The 15,536-nt window shown below is 39.2% G+C and overlaps 1 protein-coding gene and 1 non-coding gene across 10 annotated transcripts in view; one reads left to right on the forward strand and one right to left on the reverse strand.

Annotated features, from left to right (window-relative positions):
* The window catches only part of KCNMA1 (potassium calcium-activated channel subfamily M alpha 1), a 767,272-nt gene that overhangs the window by 486,571 nt on the left and 265,165 nt on the right, over positions 1 to 15,536 (forward strand). The gene's annotated exons all lie outside the window — the stretch shown is intronic.
* Positions 1,444 to 1,515, reverse strand: TRNAE-UUC (transfer RNA glutamic acid (anticodon UUC)). Its single transcript has one exon. It is a non-coding gene; the product is annotated as a tRNA-Glu (tRNA).

Here is a 15,536-nt window from a genome sequence, read left to right on the forward strand (position 1 = left end):
CTGGCAGAGTTGAGTAGTTGTGACAGAGACCTACAAAGCCTGAAATTTTTATTAACTGGCCCTTTGCAGAAAAAGTTAGTCAGCCACTTCAATTTAGATTGTTTAGGTTCGTCCTGGTGTTAATTTAGAGCATGAGAACAAAACATAGCTGAGGTGCACCTGGTGGCAAATTAATTTTACCTTCCCAAACAAACACTTCATTTTCCCTCTCCAAGTTCACTTTAAATTAATCTAGAGCATCAGAATTAAAAATAGCTATCTCCCATGGTATCTGAGGCCTTTGCAAAAGTCCTGGTATTTATCCAGTGTTATGTTCTCTGCCTTTCTAGAAAGCTAAATCAAGAGTGGACATTGAAAAGGAGTGTCTCTGTACTTTGTGAACTGTAATTGAAGGCATAACTCACCGTGCTCCTCTGTCCTGTGTCCTCAGGCACAAAAATTCTGCTTTTGAATTGAAGTTTAGCTTTAAGTTGATCGATCCCTGATTTGACTTTATACATTTTCTGAGTTCACCAGAATCCTAACCTAGAATGTTTCTCTCATGCCAAAGGTGACAGAAGATGCAGAGGTGATTTCTGAGATAAATGTAGGAGGTGGCTTCTTGCCAGTGCTGGGACTCGCATGAAGCAGGAAGGAGCCTTGGGCACAAAATTTAAGGAGACCCTCATTCTCAGAGTCATTCAGATGCAAGGTGGGCATTAAAAAAGGAGTACATCTTTAAACTTTGCATCTGTGGTGCCTCGCTTGCCTCACCCTGGTCCTATGGCACCTGATAACATCCTTTCCCCTCTCTTCCAGACAGGTCCTTTCCTGGCTCATCCTTACATATGGTTTTTACTTTTTAAAAAACCGTGTAAACTGCTTCAGGTCTCCCCTGCAGTGGATGGGGGTACCAATCTCACAAATCAAATTTGTGGGTAGTTCAGTGATTGGAGACTGCCATCTGTCCCCTGTGGGCCCATCTGTCAGCTTGCAGCCGCAGCCCAGCACAGGATGGAGGATTAGGGAGGATTGCTCCAGTTTTCTTCAATAGCTTCTCAACCACCAGTTTTGGGATCCCAGCATCTCCATTTGTGAACCAATGGGAAACAGGCCTGATGTGGAGAGGACAGAGAGGGGGTTTTTCCACACTGTGGATGAAGGCTCTACTGCAGGTTGACAGTGCTGTGCCTTCAGGGGAAACAAAGCCCTTGCTGAATTCCTTAGGGCAGCAACTGTGAACACAAAGAGGGAGAAGCAAATCATGGGTACATTTAGGAGCATCCTTTGCAGAGCTATGAGCCCAAATCCATTTGAATGTGTGTATATGTGTGCACGGAATTCCCTTTTAAATTTTTTAGACTTATCAGGGACACTTTCTTATGGTGAACAGATTTGTCTTGAAGGCTTTTTCCCTTTGGGAGTCAGGGATTTGAGGCATGGTTTGAATTTTTTTTTTTTTGGTACATGGTCCGGGAATCGAACCCAGGTCTCCCGCATGAAAGGCGGGCATTCTAACCACTGAACCACCCGTGCACCCCAGGGTTTGAATTTTGCAGGCGCACGTGGTTCACAAATGGAGACGCTGGGATCCCAGAAGTAGCAGTCTGGCTACAGAGGGCCACATTCATCATTCCCAACGGGGTCTTATAAAGAAGCTGGCAGACTGCTCCATGGAGACAGGAAGGGCTTCTGGCAATTAACAATAGGAGACCAGTTCACCCTTTTATGATGGGTGCAGAAGAGAGTGAAGGGTAGTCTATAAGCAGAAAATAGACCAATTTGAGCCCTAGATCTGTGGTAGACTGAGGGAGGAGAATTTGCTGAAGATGACCTCATACATCCTTGTGCACAACTTGAAAATACTACCTTATTTAATCTGGGTAGGTATCTATGAAGTAGGTATTATCATCTCTGTTTTAGAGATGGGGAGACTGAGGTTCAGGGTTATATAACTCGCTCAGCCACATAGCTGGTGGTGGCAGAGCCTGAATGCAAATCCTTTGCTCTTTCCATTACACCAACTGTCACTCTGAGTTGCTGGGATTTCGTGACCCTAAGGCCCCATTCAAAGTTGGGAAGGGATTTATAGGATTATAGCAGATGATATCGGGGTGAGGTATGAAGTTCAACTTCAGTGTTTCCCAAGTTGGAAAGGCAGCCTCTATTTGGAGTCCACTGATGACAAGGAGGGGTCACCGTCTCATGAGGCAGCCCATCTCTTTTCTTGATTGTACCTTTTTTATTTTTAAATTTTAAACTTGCAAGACAGTTACAAAAAGTAATATGAAACCCATGCAGAGAAATACAACATACCTCTCACCCAGAACCCCAGTCTATCGGCTTTTAACATCTTACCAAGTTCGCCATATCTGTCTGTCTGTCTGTCCATCTTTCCATCCTTTTTCCATCCTCTGTCCATCCATCTTTCCATCTATCTGCAGACAGGGTTATTTATCTGTTTATCTGTTTTCTTAACATTTGAGAGTAGGTTGCAAACATCATGCTCTTTGAATACTTAATATTTCCATGTACATTTTCTAAGAACAAGGTTATTCACTGACATAACCAGCTGAAGTACAGTTATCAAGTTCAAGAAATATAATATGGATATGAACTTAGTCTATGTTCCAGTTTTTTCATATACCCCAATAATGTCTTTATGGGCCTTTTCTCTTCCATTATTAGAACAAGTCCAGGACCATCTGTTGCATTTCATTGCTTTTGTCCCTTTGGTCTCTCTCTCTCTCTTTTTTTTATTAACATTGTGGAAATATATGCAAGATAAACTTTCCATCTCAACCACTCCCAAGTAGATCTTTTAGTGGGATTAATTACACTCATGATGTTTGCTCCATCACCATCATCCATTACCAGAATTTTCCCATTACCCCAAACAGAGACCCCTGCCATTTTTTTATTTTTAGTGAGGAGTATTACACACGCAGTAGAATGCATATATCTTTTTTCCTTAATAAAATTTTAATTGAGATGTTACATAAAAAAATGTAAAAATCATAAGTGTGTAGCTTGATAAGCCATCACAAAGTAAATAGACAAGGCAATACCTTCCTGTTAAAGAAACAGAAAAATACCGATATCCTAGAATGCCCCCTCCTTGTGCCTCCACCACCGTCCTGACTTTAATAATGATCACCTCCTTACATTTTTATTTTTAGAGTTTTATCACCCAAATGTGTGTCACCAGGCACTAGTTTACTCTCGCCTATTAAAAAAAATGAATATCTTTCAAATATCTGTTTAAAAGATATTTTTTTTGAGCTAACATCACACACATACAATCCGTCCAAAATGTGCAGTCAGAGAATGCATTCGTCTTGAGGGTGCAGTTCAATGAGTTTTTACAGCTGTAAGGAACAGCACCAGTGTAACTATTTCCCATATCAAGAAGCAGCGCATTTCCATCCCTTGGAAAGTTCCTTTGTCAATATCTCCCCCCCCCCCCCCCCCCCGACTGTGGGCAGCCGTCTCCCTGATTGCTAACACTTTATTAGTTTTGCCTGCTCCTGAACGTCATATGATTGCAGTCATACAAGGTATTCTCTTTGGTGTCTGGCTCTTTCTACTTAAAAGAAGGTTTTTGAGATTCATCCATTTTGTTGTCTGTAACACTACTTTCCCACTTTTTATTGCTAAAAATGGTACGCTGTGTGGATATATCACAACTCGTTTATCCAAGCCAGTGGACATTTGGGTTGTCTAACTTTTGGTTATTTTGAATAAAGCTGTTTTGGACATCCTTGTATAAAGGGTTTTGTGGACATAGGTTTTCCTTTTTCTTGGGTAAATACATAGAAATAGAACTTCTAGGTCATAGACTATATATTCACTTAATTATAAGAAACTGCCAAACGTTTTTTCAAAAGTGGTTGTACCATTTCACATTTCCCCACCGGTAATGTATGGGGTGAGTTTTGTTTCTTTATCAACACTTGGTCTTGTCAACTTTTTAATTTTAGCCATTCTACTGGATTTGTAGTGTTGTCATAAGGTTTTAATTTGCATTTCTCTGGTGACTAATGATACTGAGCATCTTTTCCTGTGTTTATTGGCCATTCATGTGTCTTTCCAGGTGTGGATCTTTTGAAGTGTTTTGCCCATTTTTACTTGGATTATTTGCCTTTTTTATTATTGAGTTGTAAGAGTTCTTTATATAGTCTGGATTCAAGTCTTTTGTAAGATACTCATATTGCAAGTTTTTACTTCTCATATGTGGTTTATATTTTAATTTTCTGGAGTGGTGTTTTGATAAGAAGTTTGAAATTTTTAACATTTACAAAAATTTTGTTGTTTCCTATATGGTGGAGGTCACATTTCATTCTTTTTCCACTTGAGTATCCCCTTATTGAATGCTTATTGAGCATCATTTGTTGAATTTTTTTGTTTGTCTTGTTTTTCATTTGTTTGATTGCTTGTTTGTTTGGGAAGTGCACGGGCTGGGAATCAAACCCAGGTCTCCTGCATGGCAGGCGAGAATTCTACTGCTGAACTACCCTTGCACCCTCAACTTTTAATGATATTTAATTTATCTGTTGTTAATTTTCTGTCCTAAGAAATATTCATGTATGCCTACATCCTCAAGGTACCCTCCTGTGTTCCTTCTAAAATCTTAACTGGAGGTTTTACATTTAATTTTGTAATTCATCTTGTATTGATTTTGTGGTATAGTGTGAGTGAGAGTCGAGATGCATTTCTTTCCCTTTACAGATATCCAATTTCTCCACTTCCATTTCTTAAAAAAGACTTCCCTTTTTCCATTGAATTGTATTGTTTTTTTGTTGTTGTTGTTGTAGATCAGTTGACCCTGTTTGTGTGGATATGTTTCTGGACTCTATTCTGTTTCATGACTCTGATCCTTTTTGTTGAGGCCCTAACATGTGTTAAAACACTTGAAATACCATCGCTTATAGTTTTTAGTCATAAAATTGGTGCTGTGGTTTATCAGGGTTTTTTTAAAATTTATTAAAATAGGTGTATAATTTTTCTCTTTAGTTTGTCAATATGGTGGTGTTACATTAAATGATTTTCATTTGTAAAATCAGTTTTGTGTTCCTGGGGTAAACTCCACTTGACCATGATATGTTATCCTTTTTATATACTACTGAATTCATTTTTGATTTTTGTATCTGGATTGATGAAGTGTGTTTGTCTGTAATTTTTGTGTGTGTAATGTTCTTGTCAGGTTTTGGTGGCATGGTTATTCTGATGTCATAATACATATTGGGAAATGTTTCCTCTTCTATTTTCTGAAAGAACTCATGTGAGATTGGTATTATTTCTTCTTTAAATGTTTAATAGAATTCTCCAGTGGAAATCATTTGGACTAGAACTTTTTTTTGTGGGAACATTTTAATTGAAGTTTAATTTCTTTAACAGATATATGGCTGGTTAGATTTTTCAATTTCTTTCTGTGTTAGTTTGAGAGATCTGTATATGTCAAGGAATGTATCTATTTTATTAGTTGTCAAATTTGTGGCAATAATGTTCATGTAATTTTCCCTCATTATCTTCTTAATGTCTGTAGGACATGCAGTTATGTCCATCATTTCCAGGCAGTGTTAGCTGTTAAAAAGTTAGTCTCCCATCAGTTATTTTATTTTGGATGCACTGAGGCTCATCGTGACAGGAACAGGCCATGTCCATCCCTCTTCAAATATTTTCCGGACTGTTCCCTCAACCTAAAAGTTTCACATCCTTAAAGCATGTGTTCTTTGGAAGTCCTCAACTGTCAGAAAGGATTTCCTTTCCCTTGAATGTCTGCTATCCAGCTATTAGGATTCAGCATTAATCTTAATTCCACAGTGAAATGTTGTCTGATACACACATCACAACCTTTTCCACCTACATTCATATTCAGGTGTAAACACACACATACACTACACACACACACACAAACCATACCATAATATATACCATATGCATAAGCACATACTCACATAAGTAGCTATGCTTTCCCTTTGCAGAACTTTGTACAAAATATTAATTACTTAGACTTATGATAGAATCCTTATATTGCTTCTCTCTCCTGCTAGACAGTAAACCAGATTTGTATTGTTCCTTTTGAAATTTTATTTTTTATTTTTTTATTAATTAACGGAAAAAAAAAGAAATTAACCCAACATTTAGAAATCATACCATTCTACATATGCAATCAGTAATTCTTAACATCATCACATAGATGCATGATCATCATTTCTTAGTGCATCTGCATCGGTTTAGAAGAACTAGCGACATACCAGACAAAGATATAGAATGTTAATATAGAGAAAAGAAATAAAAGTATGTATTGTTCCTTTTAATCACTGAATATCCAAGACCTAGCTCCGCCTTTGACACCCAATAGATGCTCAGTATATCATGGTTGAGTGAGTGAAAGCAAAGAAAGAAGTTGTTCTCTCTGAAAATTCTACTTAATAACTGGCTTTTCTGGAAGGTATTGTGCAGATTGGAAATGTAGGTGAGGGCCAGACTATGGAAGAGCCTTGACTGACAATTTAAAGCATCTAAATATATCTGTTCACATTTTTAATATTTTACCTGTCTCTGTCCCTGCTATATTTTTGTTTATGCTCATTGCCTTGGAGATGGAGACCCAAAGAGGAGGCCGGGTTGATAAGGGTATGAAATGATTATGATAAGAGGACCACAGGACAGAGGAATTAGTATGTGTTTGTCTCCTACATCTTCCTTTGGAAGTGACTGTGGACTTTCTAGAAGTAGGATTAGCAGAGGATTTGTATATTTGGGTTATTTGGGTGGGAGATGGGACAGGGGGAGTGGGGCCATTCAGGTTCTCTCTCTCGTCAGGTTTCACATCCTCAAAGCATGTGCTCCTTGGGAGACCCCAATTGTCAGGAAGGATCACTGACATATAATAAATGGCTCGATGGGGTCCAAACTGCAGCCTCTCCACATTTTATTCTGTACCCCCTGATTTGAGGGATTAGAGCCTTCTCTCCTTGCCCCCCTCCTAATCCATGTTCAAAGGAGCTTACATGGTAATTCCCAGCGTGAAGCTGATTGATAAGCTTGTAGGACATGATGGATCAGAGAGCTTCTCCCTCCCCTTTCCCCCATTTTTCTGACGTCACTGTACACCTCTGATGTCCAGAGCATGCTGGGGTTTCTTGCAAGTGGAGCTGGTGGGACAGGACAGAGACAGTCGGGTCTCCATTTGCCTCTCCAGGCCATGCATGCTGCTGAGCCTCTCTGGGCTGTTTCCAGCCCAGGTCAGAGGAGCCCAGTCTTCTCTGGATCCTTCCAGAGCATCAGCTGGTACAGGAAGTGAACGGAAGGCCGCCTAAAGTCCAGCCCATCTCTATCCCCACCATGATCCCCAGTAAGATTTTGGCATATCATCACCCACCAAGCAGCACTGGCACAGAGGTTTCCAGATGCACTGGGTACCGCAAAAAGTCCCTGGGGGATCTGTTCCGTCATGGCTACCGGGTGAAGTCTGGGCCCCAGGCCGCCGCTGACAAGGAGGAGCCCCGGCGCTTCTGGCAGTCGTTGGTATCCTGCAGCAGGGTTTGCACTGCTTGGGGTAAGCTTTGTCCCAGCCATGGCTCTTGTCTTCCCAAAGGGATCCTGTATTCCCAGAGGCTGCCCAGCGAGGTATCTGGTGGAAAAATGATCTCCTGCTCCATTCCCCTCTCTTTAGCAAACCCACTGAGCTCAGATGTGATCAGTGAGGTAGAAATCTCCTTCTTCCTTTGTAGATGACTTTTACTGGCCTCTAGAGCTCTTGAATGTTGCTGAGCTATTAAAGGATGTATCTCATATATGGGGAAAGTTTGGCAAATGACAGAAACTGCCTCCTCCTTATTCATTAAGTGGCAATAATTTCCAGTGAGTCAGCATTTTCAGAACAGACATTTGGAGCTGTTGACGATATTTATTTTCAGGGGCAACAGTGCTGCTATAGTTTTTCTTCTGTCCCTACAGACAGCCACAAGAGTGTTGTCTGACATGTTTTGGGGTGTACTTTGTTATGTTCCCCCAGCAAGGATGATAAGAAAAGTCCCCTGGGCATGTTTTCTTGACTCAGCTGCTTTCCACTGGGGATTTGGTTTGATTTGGGCATGCATGGTGTATAGACTTTCCAAACAAAGGGCTTAAATTTGCATTTCTGGACCTAAACATTTCAGTCTTGGGGAGAGAGAGCTTTTATTTTTAGAAAGGTTAGCAGTACCAGAAGCTTCTTTAATTGGAAGTATAGGCCCTTTGAAACCCAGCTTAGAATTCTTACGTGAGTAGGGCACAGCTCAAACCCCCTCTGAATTTCATGCTTATGTTTATGTCTGTATTCCAATTTGTAATAAAGTTGCAGGTGAATCACGGTTCTTTTCATTAGCATTGGCATAGAAGGTTTCTTTGGGCTGAAACATCTGCCTGGACTTCTTCTGGGGATTAAATGTTCACACTCCTGTGCATGTGACCCTGGGCCTGCTGGCCAAATGTTACATTCCCTCTCCCTTCTCCCCCAGACAGGGTTGCCTTGTGCTTGAGAACATCCGTAACAGGCCAGGGCCAAGTTACAGCAGCTAGAAAGAGGAGCCCAGGTGATGGGACTATTCAGCCAAGAGTAGACAGTTTCTGGAGAGAGTTTCTTAAAGGCACAGATTTAACCTAGTATGTGACAGCCTCCATTTCCTCTGGCAGGACGCGTGGTAACCCCATTCACATTCATTCATTTCCAAGTCCTGAGTGCTCTCTGTCAGTCACCACCATGCCAGAAGGCAGTGGGGACAGTGCAGGAAATAGAGGAGCTGCCTGCTCTCCTGGAGCTGACACTCTGCTAAGGGAGACAGACAGGAAACACCTAAACGAGCAACAAATAAGGTAATTTGGGGTAGTAATAACTACTATAAACGAGGAACAGGGTCGGTGGGGAGTGCAGGGTCCACTCCAGATCAGGTGGTCTGAGAGGACCTCTGAGTCAGTGTTGCCTGAGAAGGAGCCAGCCTTACCATGATCTGGGCACAGAGCATTCCAGGAAGATGGAACAGAAGGGAAGGACCTGAGCTGAGAGTGAACTTGAAATGTCTGAGGAGCAGCAATGCCAGGGTAGGGGAGAATCAGTGAGAGCAGGCAGAGGGGTATGAAATGAATAGGGATCAGGTCACGTGAAGCCTTCCAGGACAAGGTATGGAGTCTTCGGTTTTTTTTTTTCCCCCTCTGTGAGATGGAAACTGGTTTGTTTTCTCTTTAGCTTGGAGTGATCTGAGCTGATTGACATCAGTCTGGCTGCTTTCTAGAGAATGGACAATAGGATCTGGGGGTAGGGGTATAAAAGTAGACGCTGGAAGACCAGACTTGGAGGCTTTCATTCGTGCTGGAGGAGGTGGGGGCTTGGACCATGGTTCTGGCAGTGGAGAAGGAAAAGATGAGTTATTTGCACATAAGCTCCGGAATCCTCTCTGTCCAGGTGAATAATGGCACTCCTTGTTTTATCTCTCAATCTCTGTACTTTCAATCGAGAAGTCAGTAAGACTTATTTCTTTACTTTTTAAAAAAAATTTGTCTGGCTCCTCTATTCAAATAGAAGCCCTTAGAAATGGAAACTTTACCATTGTGCTCAGCATCTAGAATTGTGAGTTTGGTGCAAAGCAAGCATTTCAATGCACACGTGCATGGAATGAACAAATAAATGGACAAATGAACAAATGAATAGGTGACCATCCAAGTGTGAATATCAACTGATACTTAGTACCTTTCAGAATAGGAAGCAGGACTGGGATGAGGTAGAAAATCCAACAGTCTGAACAATTGCCAAGGGGCAAGGATGATGAAAAGGTCAGACAAGCAAGAACCGTTTATAAAACAGAAGCTCTTATAGAGGAACAGAAGTCTAGGGGGCATTGGAGAGCATGCAAGGTAGTTCTCTCCTTCCAGCTTAGGTGAGGTTCAGACTACTCTGTCCTGGAGTGGGGGTTGGGTCCCCATGACAGAAGGGTGCCGGGAGACCCCCAGAAGAAACTTCTATGTACTTATGTGTGTCTCTCCCTCTCCCTATTGGCTCCTGGGTTTGATCTCCTGGGCCACAGAACCAGATGACAGTGACCTTGTCAGACACCATAAAAATATTTGCCGTGTGGGATCTGCATGGGGGGTGTAGGGATTGGAAGCTGCAGAGGTTTATCCAAAAACTTTCAGTTTTTGGATTTAAAGATTAAGGAGTTAATGGTAATAGAAAATAGCAGATTGGAAAACCCTGGCAGGCTTTCCACCCTGGCTGGAATGAGCTGGCTGTTGTGTTTCTCGCAGTCAGCTTCTCACCCTGGGCCCTTGTTTGCACATGAGCTCCAGAGTCCTCTGTCCAGGTGAATGCACTCCTTGTTTATCTCTCAATCTCTGTACTGTCAACCGAGAAAGGCACCCTAAATCCCTTGACCTGTCTAGTTGGTCACTGCCGAAATTCCACTGCTCTTGTCCTCTTGAGGACCCTCACCTGGTAACGCAGGTCCCAGGTGTTAGGTTTGACCCTCTAAAGGGACAGCAGTGTTTGGGGGACCTACCCGCCTGGAGCGTGGTGCCAGAAGACTTATGCTGCAGTCCCAACTTGCCACTGACTTTACATTGACCACGACAGCAAATTTATGAATAAAGAAAGAAATGTTAATATAAATATTACACAAAATTTTTAAATGCTTGAGAAAACTAAAGAAATCCAAAATCCTGCCTCCCTAACACAACCAATACCATTTTATGCTTTTCCTGCTAGCTTTATTTCTCATGCAACTATAATTTTCATAGTTTTGTCCTATAACATATACTTTTTATATCCTATTTTTAACTTAACATTATATCCTAAGCATTTTTCTTTATATTACATTAGTTTTGAGCTTGTATGTTATCCCACAAAGAAGATGGCCTATGTTTAAAGAGATCTGTTTTTAGATATTAGGTTGCTTTCCATTTTTCTTGTTTAACAGATAATTTTGCAATGAACGTATTTGTTCCTGTAGCATTTTTTCCCCATATTTTGTTTTTATTTTCTTAGGCTTTATTCCAGAAATGGAATTAGTTTGATTCATAATATCAAATTACTTTCTGAAAAGGTTGTATCAATTTACAATTCTATCAAATTATAAGACTATTTCATTGCAGCTTTGTCTCTACTGGGTAAAATTCAAATATATTGCTAGTTAAGTAAACAACGTAGTTTTGTTTAATTAGCCTTTCTTTTATTTCAAATAAATGTGATAATTTCTAATGGTTGCTTGCTAGCTATATTTCCTATTTTTATGACAGGCCTATTCACAATTTTTGCCCATATATTAACTGGTGATATAGTATTTTATACATATGCTTTTTCCATTACAAATAATTTAAATCATTGCAACATATTTGATAAAATTATTTTTCTAGTGGGATATTGTCTTCATCTTCATTATTTAGCATGCAGAATTTTAATCTTTTATGATGTCAGAGCTGATATGCCAAACATTTTCTGCTTTCTTTCACATCTTTTTTTTTTTAACATGGGCAGGCACCGAGAATTGAACTCGGGTCCTTGGGCATGGCAGGCAAGCATTCTTACCTGCTGAGCCACCGTGGCCCGCCCTGCTTTCTTTCACATCTGATTTTAGAACTTCTTCCTCACTTTACAGGGGTAAAAATATATAAATGCTTTTTTTTTTTCAGTTTTTGTATGATTTGTTGAAACTTATATTTAATCTTTAAAGTATCTCAAATTTATTTCAATTTTGATATGAAATGAATGTTTAAGTTGATCCCCGATTGTTAAACATTATTCCATCACCATTGCATAATGCATATCTCCCTTTGATTGGTTAATACTGCTAATACTATATTATATTAAATTCCTCTCTTATAGTAGCTCATGTATTCTCTGTATTATAGACTTTTTCTCTATTATTTTGCTTTTCATTTGTATTCTTTTGCTGTATGGTCAACATGCTCTGTATGTTCTGCATTTGGAATTCAGTGAAATTTCTTTGTGGCCTAATACATGATCAGTTTTGTGACTCTTCGATAATTGTTATTAAAGAATGTGTATTCTTAATTTACTGAATAATATATGTGTGTCTATCTCTCCATCCATCCAGAAAGATATAGAATACAACTATATCTCAAATGAATTAAATGTTATGAAGAGATCCTTTAGTTGTGCTTATTTTTGGCTGATTAATATGAAAGTTGTTGGAAAATGAAGTTGAAAGTTTTTACAGTGGTGTGGCATTATTTTCTTGTTGTTTAACCTGTTCCTATCAGATTTTGCTTCACATATCTTAATGGTATATTACTGTGTGTAAAGTTTTTTCACTGTTACATGTTCTTGATGGATTGTTCCTTTTAGCAATGTGAGATATTATTTGAGAGAGGACAGAGTAAAACAATTGTGTTCAATCTGTTGTGTTTAACCAGAATGCTCCGGATTATTATTTCAATCTAATGATGAATTATATGTGTTGGCATTTTATATACAATATTAGCATCTCTTATTTTACTGAGATTAGTTTAGAGTGTTTTATTTTGGGCCTTGGGGAGTCTTGTTTGGCACCAGGTTTTCCATTTATTTTGCAAACTAAATTTATTACTTTTTTACCTTTTTAAAAAAGTTTTGAACAGTTTAGAACCTTAATAAAATATAAATGTTTTAAATAACTTAATGATAAATTATATGGGTGCAGAGTTTTGAGAAGTTTAATGACTTTTTCTATTAAGATCTCAGTTATTGTTCTATAATGGTTTTCTTTCTCGTGTGTATCAACTTGCAGTTTACATTTCTCAGAAAATCATCCTTTTCGCTCCGACTTCCATAGTTTATATTAGTATATGGTTTTGAATGATTTTTTAATTTTTTCTTCAATATTATGGTAAAATATATATGACATATACAACCACTTTTCATTGCACACTTCAGAGCTGCATGATTTTTTAGTGTTCTTTTTCTACTTGTTTTTCTGTTGGATGAACAGGGATTACTCTACTTCATTTTGTTGGTTTTGTTGTTATTGTTTGACAGTAAAATTATTTGCTATTTAAAAAAATAACTTTTGCTCTTTATTGGTTTTCTAATTAATTATTTCAGTTATAAACAAGAAAGTAGAAATAAGCTTTCTCCTAGTGTCATTAAAACTATCTTTCCCCTAGAATCTTAAACTGAATGCACTATTTCATAAGTAGCCTCTTACTATTTTGCTATTGATTTCATTTAGTTTATAGTTAGCTGGTATTTAAAATCGATTTAATGTAAATAGAGTTCTTGGGGGTAGAGCGTTGGCTTTAGACTATTCAAGAGATTCCCTAGGTAAAGGGGAATTTGATAACTGTTTGGGGTGGAGGGTGTAGATAAAGCTTAGTCCTGTGGGCTCACTATTAGCTGTAATAAATAAATTCATCAGAGTGGATCAACAAGTTAAAGGTTAAAAAAAGGAAAAGGATATCCCAAACCAGTGGTTCCTGAACTTGGCTCCATGTTAGAATCACTTGGGGATTTAAAGAAAACTATTCCAGATTCCCAGATTGCCTCCCATAGCAAGTAAAGAATTTCTGAGTGTGGGTGGCAGGCATCAGTATTGTTGAAAAATTTCCAGGTGACTGCAGTGGCAAAGCAAGGCCCCACAGCCTGGTTCCTCACAGTGGAGTCTCGTGACCAACAATTTAGCAACATCTGACAACTTATCTGAAAAGTAGAATATCAGGTCCCATTCATAATATTCAGGGGTCCAAGTGTTAGCAAGATCGCAGGTAACTGACATGCACGTTGAATGTGAGAGGGACAAGGATGTCTCTAAAGCAGATGTAGCAAACACTCTCCCCCATGGCCTATTTATGTCAGAAAATTTTGCTGGGATTCAGCTACACCCATATGTTTACGTATCATTTATGAGTGCTTTGCAAAGGCAGAGTTGAGTAGTTCTGACAGGACCTTAAAATATTTACTGTCTGCCCAGTTACAGAAGAGGTTTGCAGAGCATCTCAGCCTCCGTTGCTCATTAGTGTCACCTCAAGCTTTAAAGCTCCCCTGCCCAGTGGCACCCCAGGCCTATGAAGTCAGCTTCTTCGGGGCTGAGTTCCAGGCACCGATAATCCGTCAAGCTCTACAGGTGCTCTAAATGTGCAGCCAGGGGTCAGAATTGCCACTGTAAATGGGGAGAAAAGGTTGATGCATGTTCATGTGATGGTGGTGGTGGGGGCATCCCTGAATATTAAAATAAAAGCAGCAGTGATGAAAGACTGATATATTTGACCGTATAACAATGTTTAGAATTTGGGAAAGAAAAATGCTTTAAGCAAAATTTTAGCCTTTGAAAATTTAAGCAAAATCCAAAGAAAACTGAAAAACGTTAGGAAAGAATGTATAGCAATTGTATCTAATATACAGTGATGGTAGGTATACTACAATAATGTATATTAATAAGAATAAGATGACTGTGCAGGTAAACTCACAAAGGCCACTATAAAACAATTCAAAAAGAAGAAACTAAAATCAGCAATATGACAAAATAATTAACCTCATTTGTTCTAGAAAGACAAAATAAAACTGTACTGTGCACAGAAGCTTGAGATGGGTGAACAGTTGGCTAATGAGGCTGAACTCAAATGTAAGAGAATAGATAGAAGTGAGGGCGGTTCTCTAGCGGATCTATAAGTAATAAAGAAGGTGAGCGTGATTGAAAGTGGTTTTATAGACTCATGTGTCCCACCGATTAACACTACAAATATAAACAAGTTCTTGTATGAAGTACTGCAAAGGTATGAATCTTGTACAAAGAGGGTGTAAGTTCAGGATATAGGGGAAAATGCTGTTGCATGCTATGGACTCTGTTTAACAGGAAGACATCAGTAGTACTGCAGCAATACCAGAGGGACATAATGGGGGGAGGGATAAGAGGTAGGGGAGGTTTGGATTTTCTGTTTTGTGAGGTTGTGTTTATTGGCTATCTTTCTCTTCGAAACAATGAAATTATCTAAAAGTGAGACTGTTGATGGACCATTGACTCTGGATTTTTTCCTGAGTCCCAGTAGATGGAGGTGGTTGAAAGATGCACTGATTGAGAAGTAGATTGACCAATAATGATAAAAATGTATGATCGAACATTGTGCTGCTACAAAAGGAAACGAAGTTGTGAGGCATGCAGCGATATGAATGAACCTGTTGGACAGTTGGTGAGGTAAAAGAAGCCAGAAATAAAAGAGCAAATATTGTATGATCTCATCTAGAAAATACTTATAAGAAAACTGGGGCCTAGACTGTAAGCTCTTATAGGACTCACATTTAGTCCAGAGCAGAAATTACTATATCAGGATATATATATAAAATGTGTAACCTGGTATTTAGAGATAAGAAATAAGGTCAGGATTAAGGTAATTCAGAACATGGGTAAGGAAAACATTGTCTGTATTTTAGAACTTCACCTACTCCTTGAGACCAAAGGAAAACAGGTTTATTTTGCCCAGAATCTAAATTTTCTGTAGCACAAATCTAACTCAGCTATCTGGATAGATCATTTAAACAATCCAAACACAGGAATCCCAGACTAAAAACGAGGGACTTTATCCTGCAT

Source organism: Tamandua tetradactyla, chromosome 13 (assembly GCF_023851605.1).
Source record: "Tamandua tetradactyla isolate mTamTet1 chromosome 13, mTamTet1.pri, whole genome shotgun sequence".
Lineage (NCBI taxonomy): Eukaryota > Metazoa > Chordata > Mammalia > Pilosa > Myrmecophagidae > Tamandua > Tamandua tetradactyla.